Source organism: Electrona antarctica (genome assembly GCF_951216825.1).
Source record: "Electrona antarctica genome assembly, chromosome: 1".
NCBI lineage: Eukaryota > Metazoa > Chordata > Actinopteri > Myctophiformes > Myctophidae > Electrona > Electrona antarctica.
In genome coordinates this window covers 23,198,869-23,226,380 of record NC_136806.1, presented here as the reverse complement: position 1 = coordinate 23,226,380, position 27,512 = coordinate 23,198,869, and the positions used below count along the sequence as shown (strand labels likewise).

Genomic DNA, 27,512 nt, shown 5'->3' with positions numbered 1-27,512 from the left:
TCTGCTTTTCAAGAACGCACACACCAGAGCAGAGCCAATAGGCCATTCAGTGGCATACAGAGATAACACACACACAAGATAACACACACACACACACACACACCACACACCACACACACCACACACACACACACACACGCACACAAGATAACACACACACACACACACACACACACACACACACACACACACACACACACACACACACACACACACACACACACACACACACACACACACACACACACACACACACACACACACACACACACACACACACACACACACAGTATACAGCAGTTCCTGCAGGCTTTGAAGTGGATAGCAATCATTTTGTACTCCCAAATTACTTTGGCACAGTGTTTACGCAACAAAAAAGATAAACTTGAGCATGTTGGATTCAAATGTATAGGTGCGGGTCGGGGGGATTCCCCATTGGATGTTTATATACTGTATTTGGTTCACAAGACCCAGTTTTGAATCCAAGGGATTACATACTGTATGTATGGGATTTCCAATAAATGAATGCCTCGTTTAAATTCTATGGCAGTATTATATTGTTTCAGGACTGAGGTAGAGCCTCATGGCTCGAACCGCTACCACCAAATACAATTCCACAATGGGAGCAAAACACAGGTGTGTAATGTTATTTCTACTGTTCGATCCAGCACCCAGCATCCCATAGCCCAGCAGGATATGGGATCATGCATGTTCTTTGATCCAGCACCCAGCCCAGCAGGCTATGGGATCATGCATGTTTCTACTTTTTGATCCAGCACCCAGCCCAGCAGGATATGGGATCATGCATGTTCTTTGATCCAGCACCCAGCCCAGCAGGATATGGGATCATGCATGTTCTTTGTCATCTTTTTGACATGCACCTTTTTCAGTATTATATTGTTTCCCCATGGTCTATTATGCCCTCACAATTAGATTGGAAGCAAGCGTCCAAGAAAGCTCCAACCGACCACATCAGCAGGGCCTTGGCAAATCCTTTGTAATTCAGATGCATGCACCATGAAAATGTGTCCACTGTTCTTTTACACACCCTCCCTCTATTTGTCTTTTTCCCCTTTCATAATTCAATTCAATTCAATTCAATTCAAAGGAGCTTTATTGGTATGTGAAAACATACGTTTACATTGCCAAAGCAAGTGGCAAAATATAAAAACAGTTGAAAATGGGGAAAGTATATACAGTTGGAGGGGATACACACTGTAGTGGGTATTGTCTTCTGCCTCCTTTTCTTCTCTCTACTCTGAAGTGCTGTATGCCTACCTACTGACAGGACAGGTACTGTACCTTGCAGGTTGCCATGGCCAGGTACAGTAGATGAAAGAAAGGCTTACAAACAAAGACGACACACACCTTCTGCTGCCTCACGGTTCTCCTTGGGCACTTCATTGTCCCGACTCCCTGCTAAGCAGAGAGGGAGGGAGGGAGGAGGAAACAGCAAGTGTACGAGAGAGCAAGATAGAAAGTTGGATATGTACCCGAACGCGTTCAAAGAACGATAGTTCACGAACGCGTTCTCATTTGGGCTGAACGTGAACTGAACGTACTGTATTTCTGCCTGATGAACGTCATTGTGAACGCGTTCATTTCTGGCGTGTGTGAACGTCACTTTCTCTCGTTCAACTTCGTTCAAGAGTGTGGGGGGGGGGGGGGGGTGGGTTACAGACGTTCGTATGCTGCTTTCACACGGGCAGATGCAACAGATGCAAAGCTACACAAGTACACCTAGTCACAAACAGTGTCGTCGTTAAGCAGCAGAACCTGCTGTTTATCATTAGCACAACCACGAACGTCCAACACATATACAATGAATTACTCACCTAATGCTGTTTAATTCCAGCGGTGTGTAACCTACATTGTCTAAGTGACAGTTTTCATTATTGTAAATATGGTCACTATCGTGGTTTAGCGACTAGTACTTTGACAGCTCATCCATCGTAGCTTGTTTACAAGTCAAACGGACTTCCTGTGCAGAAACTGCCTCATCAAAATAAGAGCCACTTGTATTGATTAGTCAACACTATTTTTATTTCTAAGTCTACTTACAGGACGTTAACATCTCATTTGAGTGCCTGTCAGCATTCTCTAAATCCCTGTCTCTCAGCTGGTGCGCAAATGGCTATAGGCTGTGGCAATAATTTAAAAAAAGAACTAAAATCGTTCATTTTTTGGAACCATGAACTTTAGTTCAAAATGTTGAATTATGAACTATGAACTGAATTAGTTCCTTTTTAAATTTCTGAACTGTGAACTGAACTAGTTCATAAAATAAATGAACTTTCCCAACACTGCTCAGGAAATGGAAAAGACGACCTGTGTTTCAACTAATCCAATGTATATTTTCATTGATTCAATATCCTATATTAAAATTGCTTAGAGGGTGGGTCTACGGTGGACGTCACAACCAAACTTGGCATAAACACTGTTCAGAGGTCTGCCATGACAATAGTCACACACACACACACCTGGGGCCACTATAGGGGCCCACTGGGGCCACAAGCACAGTGTTGTTCCAAATTTCACCAAACTTGACACTGTTTAGGAGTCGGCCATGCAAATAGTCACACCAGGGGCTACGTCAGGGTCCCCTGGTGGACTCTGGCACACCATTTCTCCAACCCTCACCAAATATGGCACTATACAGAAGTGTCACAGCAGTGAAATCTATTTTTTAAAAGCCACAGAAACATTGCGAAAGATAGTGTCAAAGATAGCACCTCTACAAGCTCACATTGTGGCACATCTTGACACGTTGTGAGCTTGTAGATCGGCTATTGCAAAAGTTGAAATATGGTTTTTAACGTTTCTGCCCGATAGTAAGTATAAAAAGAAAAACAAATACTCAAGTCAAATATACAGATAGAAAAACGTACTCAAGTAAATGTATTTATTGTCAGCAGTAGGCTACCAATCACAAAGATAAGTAAAAGGCATGTGAAATTCATTTTTCACTAAAACCCCACACAACTACAGTCTCGGGAATATGAAGGGTAATGTGATCAGTTCAAAAGGAAGATTTTAGTGACTTTGAATTGAGGAAGTGGCACCTGAACCTTACAGATGAATGATCAAAGGAGCTTGTCAGCTATGGGACTACAGCCAGGGGAAGTTATACGTACCTCTGCAGTCAGTGGCGGCCTTAAATATGTTTCAATCGTTGCAATTTAAACCAGCCTCGAGCCTCCAGGGACCTCCTTTTTTTTTGGTAAAAACAAATAGTAGTAGTTGTAGTAGTAGTAGTCAGTGGCGTTTCCAGGAATGACATTTTGGGGAGGCAAGAATTACATTTTGGACAGGCAAGTTGTGTTAATTGTCGTCTCCCCGCGCACAATCATAGCACTAAAGGTTTTCAAAGAGATATACCTGCCAGACGAGTAGGATACAAAGGCTGAAAGGCTTGCATTTACATTCCAATGGGTGATTGAGGGTTGCGCTCTACCGCGACGGCCAATCAGCTGTCCACTAATAGTTATCATGTCTTGTTTTTGTCCTCTTTTTCTCTCATTGTATGGATTTTGGCCAGGCCAGAAATGGATTTGGATAGGCGGACGCCTGCCCTCGCCTTATTGTAGATACGCCTCTGGTAGTAGTAGTAGTAGTAGTAGTAATATTGCATTGCATCGCAGCCTTCCAATCAGCCTTGTCAATTATTCTGCCTCATCCTGTACGTCCATTTACCACTAGTTCAGCTAATAATCACTGTCATGTCACGTTGACCTGTGTTGTTTGTTTGTAATTGTTCCCACTTCCCAGTGTGTGCACTCACTGCACTAGCAGCGCTGAGAGTTTGCATCATTGTATAGCATATGCTGCCTCCCAGTTATACCTTACAGTAATTTCAAGACAAAGTAAAATTGTTTAATCAAGCTGTGTGTATTTTTCTACTTGGCTGTGCTGTATGCAGTTCATGCTTTGAAGTCCGATTGTTTTTTTTAGTTGTTTTTTTTATAATGATTAATTATTAAAACGATGACGTCATGAACGGGGCCTCCCGATTCTAGAGGGCGATGAGGGGCATGAAGCAATTGTCTAAAGTAATTCGGACAGGTTTAGGAGTCATTGTTTAGGAGTCATACCAAGTTCTCAGCACAGTTCAAGACACAATGAGAACATTTCTAGAATTGCATTCTGTAAGCTGTAATTTAAATTACATGGCTCAGGTTTAGAGCCTCAGCCTAACCATTTTGTCTTCATTTCAGGCCGCCAGATATAGGCATTTTGTGAAAATGTAAGCAAACCTTGATGGAAACGTCTTTTTCCAAACACTGCAAAATTAAGCTTGAAAAATGACTCATGCAGACTCATGCACTCGCACACAAACACAAGTAATGTTCTGAAGTAAATCATATATTGCAAAACCTCCTGAGCTAATCGACAGGGCGTGCTGACAACAGTCAACGGATTAAATTAGATCAGCTAGCTGTGCAGGAAATATATCGCACCAATACTCAGGTAGATGGCAGTGCTCCAAACTGTCCAAAGTCCCTATTTCATTCTACTGAAGTAGCTCTCAGGCCTGAACTTCCAAACTAATTTACAAGTCGTTACCAGACCAAAACAAAACAGAGCCCACTGCTCGCAAATCCAAACAGACATTTATTAGTTTTAGTCTGAAGAAATAAAAAAAAAGAATCATGGTCCCGGATTAATTGGAAACTGTAGGCATGAAGAGAGATGTATTATGGGAGGTCATAAACCTATGGAATGCAAACGATATGCGTCTCTTCAAAATAACCACCCTTGAAACGATTCTCCTCGGTAGACTGCAGGAGGAGGACAAGCTGACTCCCTGGCATAGGTGTATAAATCTCAACTGAAGATGAGCCAGATAATGTACTGTAGGGTTGAAGACAGTGATTTAGCCTCTGGGATGCTGCAGTGACAAGAGATACAGCCGACAGTTGGTCATTACAGTGGACTCAGGTGGTCCTCAAATCAATCATACCGAGGCCAACGGAGACCACGACAGATGCCTGACGTTGGCATGATGAAGAGCTCTGCAGAGGTGGGTAGAAGGATGGATAGAGAGAAGGGAGACAAGAACAGATGGTAGAGAGGTAGAGGGGCAATAAGCATAGAGCAAGGGATGCAGTATAATATACAAGCTACTGTAATTTATGAAAGGAATAGCTCAAAGCACAATCCACTCTGATTGGCTGATAGCTCTGGCATAATAGCCCTAGTGGTCTAATAACCAAGTCTAATATAGTTCTACTTTATAACACTCCACTTGTCCACTAAAAACTGAAAACTATTGGGCTACAATCATCACATGGTAGAAACAATAGAGATACTTACAGCAGTGAATGTAACATTTTCATTTTCAAAGAGGCTGACTGGCAGGTGATGAGAGTGACGAACTTGGAAAAAGAATATCTAAATGTAAACATTGAGAAGTAGCAACCGTATTGTTTGTGCAGGCAGTCATACTTTCTTGTGGGAATGATTCTTTTAATGAAATCATTAAAAACTTTTAATTGGGATGTGTATAATTTTCACATTGCCATATTTAGTAGCCCCCCCTTGCCCGCTTCGTTAGGCCGAACAACCCCCTTAGCTGTGATATAATCAAAATATATCAGGTATACAGGGGTTATTGCTATATACAGTACAAATATGATTTGTGGAAGGAGGCATCAGGTAAGGAGGAGGAACACGAGCAAGAGAAATCAAGGGCAAAGATGATTGAAGCTGAACATCTCATATCAGAGCGTGGAGCTGGAAATGCTGGAATATGGCAGGACGAGGGGGAGAATACGAGAGGACAGGGGAGGAAAAGGGAGGGGAGGAAAGCCAAAGACCTTTTCTTTAAAGGTGTGAAAATTGGAATCAGCTACTGTACGGTTACCAGCACAACATAAAACAGTGTAGAACAACAGCCGTCAGCAGTACTGCACTTCAGCCAAAGTGGTTGCATTCACAGAATCCTCAAAGGCGATGTGAGACATTTCTCAAGCAAGAAATGTAACGATGCTAAAGACACACTAGAACACCACGAACACCGGAAGTTACTTTATAGTCTTTTTTTTCTCTCTTCAAGTTTTCTACCTAAGGCTAGTGTATTGTATGTGTTATGAATTTACTTTTAGAGGTCTTCTCAAGTCCAATGAGATGCATATTTCTTTCTCTTTTTTTTGCAAAGAATGTCTGTCCTCTTCCCATTGAAATATTTGAATGAAAACAGCATACGGTAAGTCATCGCAGGTTCAGTACGGCTCTGCATCACTTGAGTCATTCCATGCAATTTACTGAGGAAGGTCCCTAGTGACCGAAACGTTGCTTCATTAAATAAGATAATACTCTTGTGCCGAGCAGATACACAGTGTGCGGGTGTACCTTATTGCTTTCTTTGATGCAATTTACTAGTGAAATGAGGGCTCAGTAAATGGTGGCACAACCATTTATTGAGTCTACTGTCATTGCAGTCGCCATGTCTGTGTGAGTCTCGTGGGTCACTGCAAAACATGCCCTTAAATGACAACTTCTTATATTGACCCCAAATTACTTGCCATGGGGTCTAATTTGCAGAAATGCCCCTGTCGTACAGTTCCCCCAGCAGCCCATAAGCACATCGCTTTTCTGCTTTTTCTGCTTATGAGCTCTGCTAAATAGACCCCATGGCAAGTCATTTGGGATCAATATAAGTAGTAAAATAGCCTATGTGTTATTTAGTCTGGAGTTGTCCTTTAATGGAATTTTACTATACTACTATAACGTACATACTGTACGATTAATGAGTAGCCTACAGTACAAATAGTATGCTTTGTGTGCACCGTTTGGCAGGTGTGTTCTGAAATGGCATTGATCGTCATTACTTGTAACGCAAAACATTTAAGCTTTGCATGCTGTTTTACACCACACACACACAGTCACCCACAGTTCAGGTACTGTATTCAGACCCAAAGGTGGGATGACCGATCTGCTCACCTAAAGCCCATGAGATTGTGGGCGGTACGTGTGATAGTTCCAAACTCGGAGTGTCCAAAACAGCCACCAGCTACAGTTTTTCAGTTTGAATATAAAATCTCAAGATGCTACGCAGCAGCGATGTCATAGGTGTGCTACAGTACATTGCCCCATTTCCTTCCACCAGAGTTACACTCACCCCTCAGGGAAATTACATTACACACCCCCACACACACACACACACACACACACACACACACACACACACACACACACACACACACACACACACACACACACACACACACACACACACACACACACACACACACACACACACACACACACACACACACACACACACACACACACACACACACACACACACACACACACACACACACACACACACACACAGTAAGCAATTTAAGGATAATGAGAAGAACATGCAGTCGGTGCTAAGAATTAATAATAGATTGAGGGACAGATTGCTGAGGTTGTCAATTACTCATTCCTGTGTTTCCCTGAAGCCTAAAGCAGAGATGAATCCTGTATTTATTGATGTGTCTGACTTATATTTAGTTTTGGCAGGAATAGGCCAGGGCTTCATCTTGAACAGAAAAAGGGGACATTCCTTTTGGTTGTTGGAATCCCACTGCAAGCTCATACGCTATACAGGCCAGATCTGTAATGTCGCTTTCATTCCTCCATCTTTCTATCATCGTTCTTTCTTTGTTTATTCTTCCCATGCCTTCCTCTGTCTTCCCTTTGTGAACATGTCCCCAACCCAATTGACAGTTTACTCAATAAGATCCTCCATGGACATCTTTTTTGTTGCTTCACGCCCACTCTCGACTACCAGGCAGAGCTACAGGAGCTCTTGGGAAAGAAAGATTGTGCCACAATACTTGTGCTGTCTGTAGCCATAGACTTGTTTTAGAATTCTAATTGTAATATAACTCCAACGACCTGATGTGGAGAACACGAAAGATCAAATCCAAACGTCTACTGGGGCAGCCTGTGCACACAGTCTGCACTGAGAAATGGCACAGCACTGTGATCCTGATATACTATGGCCGATTTTATTTCTGCCTCTTAGTCTTGGCCAGTTCCCACTTGTAAAAGATGTGTTTTTACTGGTTAAGGCTTTTGCCTTTCCTTCCACCCTGGGCTCTCACTTTCACACTCCCTCTCACTTTAACTCTAACACTACTCATTATGACCATTTACCCTGTCGTTTGTTCAAGCCATTTACTCTGATCTCGCACTTAGACGTCACTCTGGATAAGAACGTCTGCTAAATGCCTAAATTGTAATTGTAATGGTCTCACTCTTTAACAGCCGGGTTAATTAAAAGTCACTTTGCCTGTGCGCCTTATTGAACTTTAACCAATATTCTCCACTCTACATAACTGAGGTTTTTAGCTGCAAGTATAATGTCTTTTACTTGGTTATAATTATCTCTGTTTAAATGGCATGGCATCATTCTGATTGTCTGTCTGTTACTTATCTGGCATTGGAGACTGTGGGGTAGCATAGGGTTATTTAACACATGGAGGCCTTTTCACTGCTTAATTTACAGCAGAGCAGTTGCCATTAGGAACGTGTGTATAAGTAAGAAAGTACATTTTATTTATATAGCGCATTTCACAGACATCAGAGTCACAAAGTGCTTCACAACAATAAAAGCAAAACATGTCAACAATAACAATAACAATAATAAAGCAAAGAAAACAGAAGAAACGGCACTGGTAAAAATCAAGAAATCAATACAGGACTAATTTACAAAGGCCTGTCTAAAAAGGTGGGTCTTTAAAAGTTTCCACAGAGGCCACAGATTTCAGGTGGTAGGGGAGGTCGTTCCATAGCCTTGGGGCGAAAATAGCAAAGGCTCAATCACCTTTAGTTTTTAGTTTAGTGGGAGGGACAACCAGCAGGGCTTGGGATGAGGATCTCAGAGACCTTCTGGGAACATATGGGTGGATCAGGTCACAAAGATATATAAGATAAAGCCTGGCCACGGAGGGGTGTGTGATGACGAGAATTTTAAAATGAATTCTGTAATTTACTGGGAGCCAATGCACGGAAAACAAGATGGGTATGATGTGACAGGATCTCCTGGACCTGGTCAGCAATCTGGCAGCGGCATTCTGGACTTGTGTGTGTGCACTGCGCATGCATTATACACAATGATTGATTATAATGCTAGAACATCCTCCTATAGGCATTTGTCAACTAAATCACTCTCTGATTCTGTATTCTTCTCCCTCACTTGGTAATATGAGATATCACTCAATTTAATATACACACTTGAGTTCTCCGTACCAATCCTGAGCCTCTGAGGGCAGGCCCACTTTTCAGTTGGTATTCTCCTTAGGAGAGATGTCAGTAGAAGTACTTAGGAGAGCTCTATTGATCCTCTGCACAAAGATAAGGTAGATAATGTGGATGAGCTAATTACAAGCATCCTTAATCCTAAATAGCATCTGTGGTTCCAAGAAGACATCAGATGTGCTTTTTACGTACAGTAATTGACAATTTATCCTCATAATTGGTCAATAATGAATGCTAAATTAATTTGGAGTTTCACTTGAAGTACAGTATGGCACAACGGAATGTGTCTGTCTGTCTGTCTGTCTGTCTGTCTGTCTGTCTATCTATCTGTCTGTCTGTCTATCCGTCCAGAGCTAATCTTATATACTGTACTTACAACTATAATAATACTAATAACAATAATAATGATAATGATAATGATAATGATAATGATAATAATTTATTAATAATAATAATACTAATAATAATAATAATAATAATTATTATTATTATATAACTTCTTTTTTTTAAATAAAGGAAGTCAAAGGCACGGTGATCGTGCTGAATCCCCACAGTCCCATCCTCCCAAACCAGTCTCCAACCGTTCAAATAAAGCAGAGAAGACTTTAAAATTGAATTATAAATTGTAAAATCCTAAGTGTTAGACAGCTGCTTCGCCGGGCCACCTATGTGGTTTACAAGGGTTCCGATATACACAGTAGTTATTGCCTCAGCAGGCGAGTAATAGGGAAGCATGGGGAAAACATTAAGATTTCATGTCTAGAGTATATGTGTCCCGGGGTCAGCCATATTTGAAACCCTAAACACGCAAACAAGCCCTGCTTACCCTTGTGGAACCAAAGCTGTGATGTGCTTGTGCTGCAGCTAACCAACAGGTTGCGTTATATATAATTTCCTCCCATGATCCTACAGAGTCTGACAGCTGACAACCGACTGTGTGTTCCCAAGCCAGGCAGCCGTTCAAGCAGAAGGCACAGATGTGACATGAGGGAAACACACTTTTAAAGCTGGCTCTAGTAGGTTTACTTTAAAGATTTAAGACAGCCATGTTAATGTGTAAGACAGGCCTGTCGTGCACTGTTCTAAGTATTAGAAAGTCACAGTGAAATGATTTGCTGTAAAGCGTCGGAGGGAGTTCGCTATTAGCATTATTATTATTATTAGCATTTATTTAATCCAGAACAGTATGGATGTCAGGTCACAGGTTCATAGAAAAAATAAAAAATAAAACATCAGATTTTAGTGTCAGTGACTCAGAGGTAAACAAAAGTATAAATCACAGAGATCATGGGCAGACATAATGAAAATACTATGTTGTTGTGCAAAACATGCCCCTTCAAGACCCCTTCAAGTCCCAATTTAGTAAAGCCAATTCCCAATTCCCCAGCCTCTCTACCAGTACTCCATCTCTGCTAACCCCCACAATCAGTCATTGGGAGGGTCTCCTCCGATACCCGGGCCGTCAAGATAAAAAGCAATTCTAGTGCTGTCTACGTAACATGCTATAAGTCTGTATAAAATGCTATCTAAGTCTACATAAAGTGCTATCTAAGGGGGTAGGGTAAGTGCTACGGGCCATGATGGAGTCTGAAAAGGTGGGTTTTCAGACTACGGCGGAAGATATGGAGTGAGGCTGCAGTTCTGATTGTAATGGGAAGTGCATTCCAAAGTTTTGGACCAGAAGGGAGAAGAGTTTGGGATGTGTGGAGCGTTGTCCCGGCGTTTTTAGTGAAGGTACTTCCAGCTTCCCTGCGTTGGCTGATCTGAGTGCGTGGGAGGGTTTGTAGGGTTCGATCATACTTGCTTTGAATGCCAGCATCAGAGTTTTGTATTATGTGCGGGCAGCGACCGGGAGCCAATGGAGGGAGCGGAGAAGGGGGGAGACGTGTGAGAATTTTGGCTGGTTGAAGACCAGGCGAGCTGCGGCATTTTGGATCAGTTGGAGAGGCTTAAGTGCACATGCCGGTAGGCCAGTAAGGAGGGAGTTACAATAGTTTAGATAAGACTGTTGTCTGGATTAAGAATTAGGAGCTGGGCTGACTCCTGGGTGAGGAACGGTCTAATTCGTCGTATGTTATAGAGTGTAAACCTACAGGATCGAGTGACAGCTGTGATGTGTGTTTTGAACCAAGGTTCCTGGCTGTTGGGACAGACATTACCAGGGCGCTGTCTACGGAAATGGTTCCCGCATAGGGCAGGATTTAGCTGGGAAGAAGAGAAGCTCAGTCTTGTCTGGGTTTAGCTTGAGGTGGTTGGAAGACATCCACTGTGAGATGTCAGCCAGGCATGCAGTGATGCGCTCTTCCACCTAGGTGGCAGAGGGATGGAAGGATAGAAACAGTTGTGTGTGTCATCGGCATAGCAGTGATAGGATATATTGTGAGGGGACCAAGTACAGATCCCTGTGGGACCCCAGTTTGGAGGGTTCGGGGGATGATAGAAAACCTTTCCAAGAAACCTTGTAGGTCCAGTCGGTGAGGTAGGAGGAGAACCACTTTAGTGCCGTCCCACCGATGCCCAGATCGTGGTCCTGTGGGTCTGGAACTTCCGGGGACCCCCACACGGGTGTGATTTTTTTATTTCTAATTATGATTACTTTGAGTGTGAATTTGAGTTACATGTTTTGTTAACTAAATGTTCCCTGCCACTTAGTATCTACAGTACAGTAGCCACTAGCTCTAATTACCAAGGACCTGAACCTACACAAATTGTATGGCACCTGCGAGCGAGGGGAGTGACTGCTTGTTACGTACTGGTCAAAGAGGGGAGTGACTGCTTGTTACGTACTGGTCAAAGAGGGGAGTGACTGCTTGTTACGTACTGGTCAAAGAGGGGAGTGACTGCTTGTTACGTACTGGTCAAAGGGAGCACACTGCAAGGGAGAGGAAGAAAGGTAGCACAGCCAAAGCCAAAAGAATGAAACTGATACAATAGGCTTTAAAGTGTTTCAATTGGCCAGCCAAATGGGTTATCGGTAAACAAGTGATATAGCACTAATTGTAATTTGTTCATGACATAATAGATATTTCTCAAAAAAATTCTACTGTATTTTTCAATTTGGTGTTTTTATCGGAGCCAACTCTCCTAGAGAAGGCGCGTCTGAAGCCTGTCCTGGACAGGGGTCTCCGGATGTAAAACAAAAAAGCATTTTAATAGGGAGGGTGCAGCCCGCACTGGTCAACAGGGTCTCCCCGCCGTTATCACACTTTGGTTCTGGGACGAGCTCCTTCCATACCATCTCCATAGAGATGGCCCCTTGCAGGATGCTATGGCCTAGCACTGTAGCAGATTAGAAACATTTTTTTAAAGATTTTTTTTGGGGGCTTTGTATGCCTTTATTGATAGGGAACAGTATAGTCAGAGAGGAAAGGGGGAGAGAGATGGGGAGCGACACGTGGCTCGGGAGTCGAACCCGCAGCACCCCGTCCGGCTGGCTTGGCAGCCTAGGTGGCCAGACAGTTGAGCTAAGATTAGAAACATTTAACTTTCTCTGACACCTTGAATTTCCTCAGCTGCCTGAGGTGGTACAGGCAAAATCAGGAGATAGACAGCTAATTTTACTGTTGTGTCATTTAGAAAATGTGTTTGTGGATGTTTTTTCACCATGTCTTGACATAATGATTTAAGACCTGGAATGTAGACATTGATTGTGACAAATCAATCAGCTGCTCAAATGACTAATGAACCATGGTTTGATCAATATTCACTCGCTTCCCTAGAGACTCCACTCATAATAAGTGATGTACAGTACATGTACAGTACAGTACAGTACAGTACAGTACAGTACAGTACAGTACAGTACAGTACAGTACAGTTACTACTGTACTGATTTATACTGTATGTATGTACTGTATGTGCATGTAGAGTGCACCATAATTCCAATATTGGGTGTTAGCGGAAGTTTTCTTTTTACTCTTTATAATGGAACTCTGATTTTTCCCTACGTGGGGGTTAATTTGTTTCTCCAGCATTAATTTAGTGGGGTCTAGTCGAGTGTCAGTACTTATATATCATATGATGCAGTGTCCGTATGGCTAAACATGCTCATGCACCAGCTTAGATACCAGCGTGCTGGTGAAGAAATCGGTTAAAATCCTTCACACAAGCTTTACTTTTACGACATGGCTCTGCAGGATGCTATTCGTCTATGAGAGGGTCTGTATGTGTGTGTCTGTCTGTGTGTCTGACCGGAGCTAATCTCACAAACTGCTGGACCGATCAGTGGCAATCTTTGTATGCATGTTGCCACAGACGTACCTCCACACATACAGTATGTTTTATACTTTTTGATATGCTTAATAATGTTATAATTGAAGTCAAAAATTGCCTTGCCCAAATTTTGTGTCATGCTGCACAGTATACGTAATATATGACTGACATCATTAGATGAATGTCACAGGCTGGTCTCATGAAGTCTGAGATTCACATGGCTTTTAGTTAACACCTGTACAGTATGTCAGTCATAGCCCTGCCAGCTCATCGGCTGAGCGGTACATGGTTTGGTTTTCCACGTGGGAGACCGGGGTTCAAATCCTGGGTATTAAATTGGTGCATTGACCCAGATTGGGTTTCCCGGTGGGGGGAGGTCAAAGGGGGGTGAATGAACAGGAACGGAGTAAACCTGCAAGCTCATAAGCCCAAGATCGCCCCTTGCAAGGAGGGAAATTCTATTTTGAGTGGTACTGTACAGTACATGACTGGTTTCACATAAAAAACATGACTATAATCAAACAACAAGTTGTATCACCTCACTTGATGCACTTTCATGCAATGGGCCAAACATTGTTAGTTTTGAAAGAAACAAATATTTGCATGCAACGTTGTGAGCTTGTAGATCGTCTGTTTCTGGCAAAGAGATTTGGTGTAGATTGAACAGGAACTTGATCTGTTTCATTAACTACAGTATAGAGGGTGTTTAAACTGAAGTGATATTGATCAACTCCAAATATTATCAAAGTATTGTGCACAATGTGCAGCACTCCTGGACTTTCATCACGGCACTCACTTTGAGAACCCAGAGTCCTCCCAGCCACCCTTAGGAAGCTGCAGTACTGGTGTGTGCTCTTTATCTCTTTCTACCTCTCTTACTCTCACACACACATAATACAAGTGATGGTGATGTGATATAAGTGAGCCCATAAGTCTCCACTGGCCTGTGTGTTTCATGTCCATTAGTCCGACTATCCCCATTCTTCTCATGGTCTTTTGTCGTACGCTAATGTTCATCATGAGCCTCTGTTGCATTCAACAGCAGCTTCAGCTCAACATTTTCTGAAATGGAAAAATATGTTTGTGTTTAATAAAATTGTCATGTGTGATTGGATGTATTATCAGTTTGATAATTCATTGTCCTGTTATTTGTTTATTTGGAATGGCTCTAGACCTCAAAACTGTTCCAATTTATTGGCACTCACATTTTGCTCGGGAAATATCTGCCTATTCTCTGCCTGAATTCCATAATGATCCATATAACTGGCACAGTTGATTTGGTGGCTGTGTTTCTGAAATTATTATGATTGCACGGACCAGTGACTTCTCAGTTCTCCTCACGTATACTTTTCCTAACCAAACACATCAGTAAATATTTCAATACATATTATGTACCATTGGTGCACTCTCAGCACATCACAATTTCGTTATACTTGTGCCTGTACTTGTACCTGTAACAATGACAAATAAACCTTATTCTGATATAATTATAAACAAACACAAGCCAATAAACAGACAACATGTGCCTCACCACACAGTGGGCACGGGCACATCCGTACATATACGTGTCAAGAGGCGCCAAGAAAGCGCCTAGAGCAGGCAACTCTTCCTGGTTTTTAAACAGCTGGCGGATGGAAATGACGCTTGCGCGCGGCTTTAACTTGCAAAGTGTTTCCGTTTCTTTGCCGACACGTCAAGTGTGCTTACACCCAGAGAGATGATTTCTCTGCAATTAGAACGTTTGTTTGACCAACCGTCTGACCAATGGTGTAACTTCATCCATCAGTGACTCTGTGGCAGACTTGGAGACATTTGTGTTTGTAGCGCCAAAAGACATGAAATAGCAAGCAAGCAACAAGCAGTGTAAACTCTCCTGTCCTGTAAATACCCACTCACAATCCATTTAAACCACCTCCGCATATTGATTTGCCCATTGTTGCCTTTTTTTTTTTTTTACTTTATATTGATTGAAAATGAAAAGTTTGAATGCAGTCTTTTGTGTGGATTTTCAAGCCTACAAAGGTGTATTCCTACAGATTGCTTAGTTATACTGTACCGTAGGCACCATGGTTTGATAGACCGTATAGGAGAAACAAGATAGCTAGAACTGTTAGACACTTAACCGGTAAGACTGTCTATATGGTTCGGTCTATACTGTACATTATAATTGCATTTATAATGCATTATACCACTTGTCATAACTGTTTATATCGCAACTTATAATAGCAGTATCGTGCTGGTCATAATGAAGTATAGGTTCAGCAGGCTGAGAACAATATCTCAGTTCGTAAGGACCACAGATAGACAGACAGGTATAACTGTACTGTTAAAACAGAAAGCAGGCAGGGTTTCAGACAGCATTGCATACACATTGCTGTGGTTTGTTGACAGTAGCAGCCAAGGTGCACCTTCTTGTTTGGCATTGCAGTGGCCACACCTTGTCTGCTACTGTTTACCCACAGTCCTCCACGTCAGAGGGTGGCTTCTCTATCAGTTTATTTGATGTTGTGACTGTAAGAAATGATTAGAAATTATTGACAGTGTAATCTATTGTGTTACTTATGTCACAGATCTTAAACAGCCCTGCCCAAGAGATTGTGCATTCTCTCTGACTTTTAAATGTCTGTGTAAATGAATTTGAACACTAACTTACACATTTGAAACATCCACCCTGACCTTGACAACTGGAGGAGCAGCTCCTGATATCTGGCCAGTCTGGAGTTTGTGTGTGGTTGAGGGAGTTATCTCCTTCAAAGTATACTTAGCAATCCTGGCTCGCAAAGACAAAGAAATGCAGTGAATGCTTTTGTTAGAATGTCAACTCTCGCAATCAGAATCTCTAAATGCATAACCCAGAAGCATTTCTTTAGCAAGATAAGCTCACATTCTCAAAATGGCCTTTCAAGTGTAATGTGTGTATCCACTATCCACTACTTGAAAAAGCTACATTTATAAATCATGAGATGTTTGAGAACTTTTGCAAATCTCTGCATCAAAACATTCTGTGGAAATAAGCAGACATTTATGCAGAGACTGCATTCTTTTTTTTTAATGTTTTTTTTTGTGGCTTTCGCCTTTATTTTATATTTTTATAGAGGGACAGACAGTAGGCTGACAGGAATATGGGGGAGAGAGATGGGGGGAGTGACATGCAGTAAAGGCCATCGGGATCGGGAGTCGAACCCATGGCACACTGCCAGACTTGGACTACCGGCCAAGGTGCCTGGACCGCTGAGCCACGGCCCAAGCCAGAGACTGCATTCTTATGTGACTTTTTATTATTGTTATTGTGCCCTGTGCCCGTCGGCCACTGGCCTACTTGGGAACGAAGCAAGTTGGGAACCATAGTATGCAATACCCGTTGCACCTGTGTCCCTTTTGTGCCCATATGGAGATCTCTGTATCTGTCTGTCTACCTGTGTCTGAAGAGTGCAAACTGACTGTGAAAAGTGGACTGGTTAAGTAATCAAATGGCAGGTGTGTGGTTGCCATGGCAATCAATTGGCATGGCAGAGGCTGGAAATTGGACAGGTGTGATCAATTGGCTAATTTGGGCCCTGTCCAGAGCCTGGGCAGAGGCTTTTGTGCTGGTTCTGGACAACCGGCACCGGGCACTGCACTTCCTGTGGTGGTGTGGAACGCGTGTGTCAAATTTGAAGTCGGTGGGGCGAACGGTTCTCGAGTTACGTGGATTGCAGACGTACACGTGTACACACACGTACAGAGACGTACGTGATGCATTTATTGTGACCGTAGGTCGCAGGGTACTATGAAAACCTGCAAAACCTGTCAGTCGTTCTGTCAGTCATTCCGTCACGCCACCATATATGGCCGTCAGTCCCTCGCGCCTCGTGACACGTCACGCCACCATAAATGGCCACCAGTCGGTCACGTCTCGTGACACGCTCCATATACAGTATGGCCGTCTCCATATATGAAGATTATGACACTGACCTCATCAAACCCTGGATAGCCATACATGGAGAAGACTGGATCTGCATGGTGCCAACCAGCAACTCTACATCTGACCTCAAACCCTTAGATCTCCATATATGGAGCTGATTTTATCAGGTTTTATCCTCGTAGCAGTTTTTGTATTGACCTATTTACAAATGTCAATCAAGCTTGTTTGTTAAATGTAGGCTATATAATTGTACAATCCTATGCGGTAGGCTATATTAATGTATGTAGTTATGAATGCATGTAGTTATGTACATAGCCTACTTTATCAGCAGGATTCAGCGTTTTAGCCAAAGTGATAATTTAAGCATAATAACAATATCATTTGAAAATGTATAGATCTCTCTTCAACAAATGGGAGCCAGCGGGAGCTCGGCTTTTTCCAATTGCGGTCCTTTTCATAATTCAGTGTTTTAGCCAAAGCGATGCAGGCCTAATTATTATATTATTTTCATTCCATACCAAAACTGTGCCGCGTGTGTGTGTGCAGTGTGTGACTACACACACGCAGAAGAACTGGGAGGAGCGGGGAGTGCTTCGCCCCTTAGATCTCCATTCTCCATATATGGAGCTGACCTGTTCTGACATTACATATGTTGATCTGACCTCATCAAACCCTGTACAGAATTAATTCCATATGTTGATATGACCCCCCCCCCCCCCCCCCATGCCAAAGCGCCAGCGCTCGCCCAGCAGTCTGCCGTCACCCAGTTGGATGTGTGCGTGCTTGCTCACTCTCACTCTCAGGGCGTCTTACTGGTTGTAAGATTATTACTCTTGGGTTATTGGCAGGGTTTATACTGATTATACTGATATACAGGTTGTGCTAGAGCAAATTTAAAAAGCCCCACTGACCAGATCAGCAGCACACCAAAGCAATGGCATGCAACGTGCATGCCATGCACACACATACAAGCCACAGCTGTTCCACACTACACACACGCACACACACACACACACACACACACACACACACACACACACACACACACACACACACACACACACCTTCAACAAAGCTTATATTACAACACTTAAATTACATCCACTTAAACCTCACTAATCTCACCCACACACACGCACGCACGCACGCAAGCATAAGTAGGTTGCTTGCTACACAGCATGCACAGTGCACACACAGGCAGGAATGAGCACATAACACACACCAGAAAGAGACAAACAATATAGGAAACTGATCTAGGCAGTTAAAGTATTGCCTCATCATTATAACCTATTTATCCACAAACTGTACTGATGATCTTTGTGAATATTTTTCAATTGAACACGACATGCCAGTTTCACTTTATTAGATAGTAATGAATGCGTTAAGGCTATCACACGCGCCAGTTATTATTATTACCCTCTATTGCATCACTCACTATTTCCCCCAAGAATAAAATGAGGACCAAGTGCATTTGGTCATTATGGCATTCAAAATCATTACCCAGCCCAAGGACTTTCCATGCCAGTGATATTACAGTCTCATGAGCATCACTTCTTCTACCACGTTGACGTTGACAGTTTATGACAAAGGAGGTCAGAGATTATTCCCCGACCCCTCATTATTCCATAGGGACGGCGCGTATATCCGTCAGCTTTTGCTTTTCGTATTGTATAGGTAGGAGGAGCCGTTTTCCTGTGATTGTCTCTGACTCCTCTCTCTGTCTCGCTCCCTCTCTCATTTTTCCAAAGTTGAATTATTCCAGGCTGTCTAGTGGGCTGTATCGCCAGCGGAGCTGTGCGCAGGGTTGGCTGGCTGGCTTGTTTTGTATTGTGTTGTGACTTGTGTGGAGCGGAGCAGAGGGAGATCAGGGGAACGCTTGCGCCTGTCACCCGATCTGTTTCGGGTCCCGACCGCTTCTTCTCTAACTTCGTTTACGGCTGCTTTCAAGATGACAGAAGAAAAGACCGTTCGTCACATAAAGCTGGTAGGTGTCTTGAAACCCCTCCCTCCGCACGGAGAGACATCTGTGTGTATGATGTGTTGGTTTTCAGGTTTATTCCGGCGCTCGAACGCAGAAGCGATAGAACTGGGACTGACGACTCGATCCGCCGGGGACTCATTTTTCATCTAGCGGATATTTATTTTGTATTCTTTAGCTCCATGACATAAAAAAAACCTCGATCCTCTGAATGGACCCAAATCAAAATGCGACCCAACATGATGTCAGAGGTAGGCAGACTTCTGTATAATGTTCATAACTTAGCCTTGGTGCTCTATACAGCCATGCAGGGTCGTCATTACAATTTGGCTAATTGATCAGGTCGATATTGATGTATAAAATAAATGTTTAACCCTCACCGAAAATATTGACAGTATAGAAGAGTATAGACTAATGTTTTTTCTTTTCCGTTTGCTTATTAAATAGTTGTAGGCTATTCATCTGATCACTGGTGCGTGTAGCGTAGCCTAATAACGTTCATGGATGGAGGAGGATTTCTTTTTTGCTGCGATTGGACACTTTTGTTATCAGCTCGAATTCATCCTTTTCATGAATCATGAGTAGGCTAACTTCTACTACACAACGAGCATGCCATATTTCCCTTAACAAGACAGTCCTGTTTGACTATCTGTCATAGCCTAAGGCTAAGCCTATACCACCTTTGCATGTTTGTTTTAAATTCTTTCACTGAGGTTTTTTTAACAATATTTTTGCTCTCAGATAATATAATTGTCTGAACGGGACTGTGTCCCAATTGTGATATGAATAGGATATATGAAGTTGTTTTAGGATTAGGGGATTCTTATTAGTATGATGACCTGGTAGAGCTGATATCTTCCTATATCCCATATTAGAAAATGTGCTCATTTTAAATAGTATTTGGATCATATACAGAAGTGTTGAGTAACGTAATGCTGAAGGTCATCACTGAACTGGACCTCAATGGAACATTATTTTCTGGACTGGGTTTGTGTCTGTTGAGTATCTCTGAGGGTTGAATGAAGAGCTTTGTCCACATTCCACGTCACAATTGTCAACAGAAAATAAAACTGACCATATTATAGCTCAATTCGTCAACATATATCTGGGGTCCAAACAGCACGTTTATGAATTGTCCTTCACCCCCAGTCCCCCACAATCAGCCACCCTCCAACCCCGTCCCCACAGTGCCTCTCACTCCAGTTTAGCCTGGATTTTGGATGATATAGGTCTACTTAGAATAGATCAATCATCTGATTATTAACAGGTCATTTTGTCCAGATTGGCACAGTCTCTCTCCCTCCTTCCCTCTCTGTGTTTCTTTTTCATTCTCTCCCATTTCCCACTGTAGAATGATTTCCCCTCTGCCTTCCGACTGATGGCTATACAGTACATGGGGCTGGAGGAGGCAAAACAATCAATGAGAAGACAGGGGGGAGATAAAGCTATACTGTACAGTTCACTTTCTATCAGACAGTGAACTGTACTGTATGCAGTCCACCGATGTCTCTGCTTCACCATGAAGGCTTGGGGCTGCTTAATCTTTCTTGTACCATTACACAACATGCCTCATCAGGCTGATTACACATCAGTGAGCTTGTGATTACTCCAATCTGATAAAGATGAGGATAGAGTCAAAGCTCTCTTTCCCAGCTAATACATGGTTTTATCATTGGGGTAAATACAGTATAGTGCGCTCTCTCAGTCTCTCTCTTGCTCCACACCTCCACATGTCCATATTTCTATCTCCCTTTGAGCCACTTTCTGCATGTCTCTGTATGTCTGCCTCACTCGTTCACTTCGACTTTCTCCCTGCGTGTCTTTATCTCTCTTGCTGCCTCTCTCTAAGGAATGAATGCTGTTGCCTCCGAGGCACGTGGCAAAGCTCAGTCTTCTGTCTCTGTTTTGGCTGCTATTAACCTATTTTGTTATGCCTTTTGTTCTCTAAACCTTGGCTATTTAGTACCAAGGATAGCCTGGGGATTTAGAGAAAAGTGGTAGCTTAAAAAGACTATTATCCAATGTGTTTTTGTGATACAATAGAAACACTATAAACTACTGTTTATGTTAAGTTAGGATTAATTATTTTAACAAATGATACTGATGGAGAATCAAAAAACTCACCTGTCTAAATTCAGTGGGTCAAGTGACTGGTAGCAGACACAAGCATTTCATTTTTTTGAAATTGTGATACTCATGGACACTCATGTGATACATGTTCTGTCTTAATTTGCACGAGTACTTTGTGCACATGTGATGATGCGTGCGTGTGTGTGTGTTAGGGCCTTAGGGGTGGTCAGTTTAGTCCAGCAGGTGCTGATTCCAAGGAGAGCCATGAATCTGCCCTACTGACATTTTTTAAATCCCCATCCTCCATTTTGTGCCTTGCAATCACCGAAACATTTGTCACAGTGTACCAACTATCCGTGGCAAATACTGACCACAGCAATTCCACTAATTCCTCTCAACAGTTCAAATAAATCATTTCAGAGGAGCAAGCACTGTGCCCTCAATGGATCCAGTGTGCTACTTCTACTGAAAGCCATATTGGGTAGATGAGGATGCTAAATGAGTCTCTAAAAGCCTTTACTATTTACTAGCTGTTAAGTCAATGGATGCGCACGCTGCACGGCGCATTTGGGTTTCTTTGCACTGTGCACTCTCAGTGCCAGTGGTCTTACTCATTTTAGCACAGTGAAATGCCTTTGTTTGTTTTCTTCTTATTTTTTGTTCGTTGTCTTTTATTGACACACATCTCTCAGGCTTGTGTTTGACTGAGGTCAAAGACTTGATCATTGAAGTACACAGTCTTTATGTTAGTGCACCTTAACATAAATAAATAAATAATAATGATAAAGATTTGTGGAAGAGCAGACTTAATAATACCCAAACCAACCAGATTATGAATGATTCTGCACTGCAAAAGATGAGTTGTACCTACAGGTGTTTGTGTAATGAAAAATGACCTCCTCTGTAATATCAGACAGACATGCATTATGAATGAAAATCCCTGACACACTGTAATGAATTTCCAGCAACACAAACAGAGGAAGGTACGTCACAAACACCTTGGAGCTCTTGCTCCTCCATCCTTCTTGGGTTAATTTTCTCTGCTTGTTTCGGTGACTTGTAAGTGCACGTCAAACCTGTGTTCCATGGACCCAGCCATGCCTGAGTGGCAGACACAACATAGTGGATGCAGTCAAATGGCAGTCAAAGGACTAGAAACAATTCCGCCGTTGTTGGGGGAAATTCATTATTTTCCCCAATTGTATTTTTCATCATCGCAATAGGGGTGACATTATTCATGGAGTGTGTGTACTCTGTGCAAGTAGTAGTAAATGTAATGGTTAATAGATTTGGATTGCACCGAAATTGAATGCATGCAACAGAAAGGAATAGCTGTGAAATAGAGGGGCTGAGTCATGGGTACAGGAAATAGTTTCCCAATGCAATAGAATATGAAGGTATGGAATCTGGAGTGAACCGATCATGAAGGAATGGTGTGACAGTTGGGCTCCTGTTGTTGTATCCACACTACTTGGATCTCCATGGTAGTCACCGGCTCACTGCCAATAGAACACCCCCCCCCCCCCCCCCCACACCAATCTCTCTTTCTATCTCTATCTCTCTCTCTCTCTCTCTCTCTCTCTCTCTCTCTCGCGCACACGCGCACGCGCACGCACGCACACACACACACACACACACACACACACACACACACACACACACACACACACACACACACACACACACACACACACACACACACACACACACACACACACACACACACACACACACACACACACACACACACACACACACACACACAGAGAGAGACACGCATGCATGCTCGCATACTCATGGAGACACATACAGCACACACATTTGCACAAAGCACAACAGCAGAAAGGGACAGACTTTTAGCGCATGGCACCACATCACTGAGCATTTTCCTGCCGGCGAAAGATGATTTTAATTGGATTTTATGGTTGTGTTGGTTGAGGTTTAAGCATCTGTGTAAGTGTCTGTGTTTGCCAGGGGAGGTCAGAAGCATGTTGTTTCTGACCAGACCATGCAGGGCAGTTCAGCTGTAAACAGCTGGTCAGCTATATTTGAGCAGTACAGGGCACACAGACACTTGAGAAAGCTATACAGATTTATTCTAAGGAAGGACTCTCAAAGTCAAGACAGTGCGTCTGTCTCTGCCAGCTCATTTCCCTTTTCACTTCAGCCCCATAGTTCAAAGCACCAGCCTTTACTTTCTAGTTCTTTGAACTAGAGCGTATATGGGTCTGGGAAAGAAAACGAGTTGAGAGTCCATATGATAAGATGAGCAATGTTATTTCATTGAGCCCTGGTCCCATCATGGGGCGGATTCTGGCCTCTGGGCTGAAAATATGTTCATATCCGAATGGGAAGAAAGTTATCAAAATGTAGATCTGTGAAGTGTGAACCGGTATAATCACACAGTCCTCTCTCCTCAGGCTTAAGCTGCTGAATGTATAATCATGAGAAAAAGAAAAAAATAATGAATTGAAACAAAACAACAAAAAAGCATGTGTGTACATCGACTATATAATTATGTTCTCCTCTGTAGCATCAATAATAAAGTAGCACTAGCGGATCCCAGCGCATGCTCTTAATGAGGTGTGTATTGTACATTTTCCATGGAACAGCTTGTGTGCAAAAAGCCTGTCCCAGTCTAAGAGGCAAAGACCTAAAAACTGACAGGCTCCAGGCAGAACCAACCGCTGATCTCTGGGGATCTGTACCCAGCTGGTCTGGGGTGAGGAAACCCTGCAAATGATGAGGAGAGATCTTGGAAGTGGATATGAGCGTTTTTATGAAGATGTGGAACATACTTAACTTGAGACTTGTACATTTTGATTTCTTAGTTTATTCCTTTCTTTTTTCCCATCCTTCCTTCTCATCCACCATCAAGCTACATTCTACCGTCCCTCTCCCACTTCCTTCTCTGTCTCTGCCTCCCCATGCTTTCTGATCTCAGTGTGTGTAATTTAGAGAAGTACAAACCATTTCAAATTGAGGTTAATGACAGTGTGTTATAAACAAACGATATGCATAACAGATTGCACATGGGCTGACAGGGTTTTACTCCAAATTTAAATCTCCATCTTCACCTCGGTCTAAGATAAAATCTCTTTTAGTAAAGGTTTCATTGGTATGGCTTCTCATGGGGCAAAGATTGAATATGACAAGGCGATCTTGACAAAGCGGCTGATTGGATATGAATCCCTTGATTCTTAAAGTAATGGCAATGGCAATATATTAGTTTGAAGATTGACATAAATTTGCCCACCGTTAGATATTGAATATTGAGTTTTGGCCCAGGGATTTGCAGGTGTGGGTAGATACATGTCCAGCGGTGTGAATTGGTGAACAAGATGTCGTCACTCCTATTTATGAAGATAAAAGGTAGCCATTAGCGCTGATGCAATTCTTACAAAACAACAAAACAACATTTCGGCAGCTATTAAGATGCTTTCTTCAGGGTTGATCTGATTAACCACTTTCAGGTCAGGCGAAACTTGTTAAAATGTTTCCGAAATTTCGAAAATATAGCCTACTGTAGATAAGGCTGTAGGACGGCTATGTGTGCTGTTTTTTGTCTCCACCAGGCCGAAGGCATGGGGAGAGAGTATGTTTTGCACTCCGTCCGTGTGTCCGTCCTTCCTTCCTTCCGTCCTTCCGTCCGTCCGTTATCAGCTAATCTCCGGCACCGTTGGCCCGATCCATGCCAAACTTTGCACACACACTCCCTGGATGCCAACAACGAACCTCTGCCCCAAATATTCTTCAATGGCCTGTTATAGCGCCACCATGAGGCCGATTTAGGCAAAACACATTTCTGTACATTACTCGTACACATTTTATCCATACATCACACAATTCGGTATACACTATCTTCATAGTCTGCACCATTTCCCATCTTCCATCCTGATTGGCTAAGATTGGCTTCCAAAGCTCACATGATTGGTCCGTTTCGAACAAAATGTCGCAAATCACAAACACAGTGTGCAATTTCCGTGAAATTATACACGCACATTTCCACTAGGCCGAGGACGATATGCCACTCATTCTTTTCCAAATCAGCCTCATGGTGGCGCTATAACAGGCCAATTCCTGTTTTTAGCTATAACTGCATCGATCTGTATACAACTTATGTATGCGCACTCCCTAGAGGCCATGGAAAAACATTGTCTCTGCATCCCTCCACATCTACCGGTTATAGCGCCACCATGAGGCCGATTTCTGCAAAACACATTGCTTATGTTAGTCGCACAGATTTCATCCAAATCTCACGCAAATCGGTACACATGATCTCTGTAGTCATGTGAACAAGACAGTCTGTTGGATTTCTCAGATTCTACACTGATTGGCTAACATTGCCTTCCAAAGTTTTCAGGAGTGGCCCGTTTTGTTCAAAAGGCTGCACATGTCCTGCTCATCCAGAATTCTATCCTCAGAGATGCTATGAGTGATCTGGCTCTGCATTTCCTCAACAAAAGAACATTGTTGCAAAAAACAAACATACAAACAAACATGTTTATATTACTCCTAAACATTTTGCCAAACATCTCACACAGTCCTATCCTCCTGGTGGAGACCTGTGCCCGGAAGGGCACTTTTTCTAGTTTGTTTTGTTTTTAAATAGAACTTAAGTGGTTAACCTTGATGATGACAGCTTCAAAGTGTGTGGCTACCTTTATATTTGTATACTTGTTTTCATTGAAAGGCACCCCATCACTACAGGTGTGCATTTCACCTATTTGAACAACCTGGAGCAACACGTTGATACTTGATAGTGACTTCTTTCTCATGTGTTCCTTATATGAAAGAGTAAAATACCAACTGACAGTGAAACTGACAAACACTGAAGGACTATATCGTACTCTGTACAGTATATAAGGATCCTCCCACACAAGAGAGAGAGAGAGCCTTCCTACCCTAGCCCAGCAGCAGCAGGCCAGCAGCTGAGCTTGAGTTGGCTGCCAATTTCCCACTGCGCTAGTTAACAGCCAGCTGCCTGCGTGTACTCCTGCAGAGCCACACGTGTTTCCCATGATCTCACCTGCTGGCACCAGGAGCCAAGGATCAGACCCAGCTTTGCAGTTATGCAGCGGCCCACCCGGGAAGCCTCGCTCCCTCAGGGTACACTGCCCTGAGTGTACTACATTGGTGCCTGGATGTAAGGGCTTGGAGGTGTTGGAGGTGGGCAGTCAGTTCTGAGGAAGTGGAGGAGGGAGGGATATGAGAGAGATAGAGAGATGGACTTCATCCCTGGGGCTAAATACAGTATAGCACACTGGAGTGCAAGTGTAAGATGAATATTGGGTGCTCTGTTAACCTACTGTCCATCATGTATCCTCCTACTCTACTGTACCTATCTATTCTACTATCTGCCTGTAACAACAGTCAGTCAGTCAGTCAGTCTACAATCTAATCTATCTATCTGCCTCTCTTTTATGGGACAGTAATACATATTTCAACTTGCTAATGGTTTTTGGCACAGGCCGGTGCAGGCAGACATACCTGGTGCTTGCAGTTCTCAGGCAAGTGGGAGCAGGTATTAGATCAAGTGAGATAGAGATAGATAATGATGAGACACAAGAAAACACCAAGACGAGGCATGATCAAACAATAACAATAAAACACATTGAGCATGAAGCACACACACACAACAGACACAGATCTGTACACACATGGTGAAAGTCTAATCCTTTTCTTTTTTTATTCCAACTACATATGTTATATTATCTGTAAATTCAAATAGTTTATATAATTCCCATAAGTCCCAATAGTGATAGTCATATAATTCTTTGTTCATGCTTACTAAGCAGCAAGAGGTGATATTCAGATTCTGTTGATTTAGTTTAAATGCTTTGGAATGTGAACCGTCTCTGCTTTGGGCAAGTCAACTTTGAACTTCATGAAGACCAGTTTTGAGACAGAGTGGACGTTGCTGTGAACTTGCCTGCCACAAAGAAGCTGTTTGACAATTTCTTCACTCTCTTAAGTCATTGTTCAGTAGTAGTAGACCCTATTAACCTTGACAACTACCGGTACTTTGTTTGGTATAGGCTATAGTTGCACCCTGGGGAGTAGCTATTTTAGAAAAGAGAAACATTGTGCCGCTAT

General features: G+C 42.7%; 2 protein-coding genes across 4 annotated transcripts in view; one reads left to right on the top strand and one right to left on the bottom strand.

Moving 5' to 3' along the window:
- Positions 1–27,512, bottom strand: part of slc16a2 (solute carrier family 16 member 2) — a 301,154-nt gene that overhangs the window by 26,831 nt on the left and 246,811 nt on the right. The window lies entirely within an intron of this gene.
- The window catches only part of mid2 (midline 2), a 109,293-nt gene continuing 100,936 nt past the window's right edge, over positions 19,156–27,512 (top strand). For 2 of the 3 annotated variants that reach the window (XM_079504231.1, XM_079504229.1), the window contains exon 1: positions 19,156–19,352. The gene's annotated coding sequence lies outside the window, so the exon portion shown is untranslated. Of the gene's footprint in view, positions 19,353–19,483; positions 19,598–27,512 lie in introns of those variants that run through there. The other variant, XM_079504230.1, reaches the window with a different exon arrangement.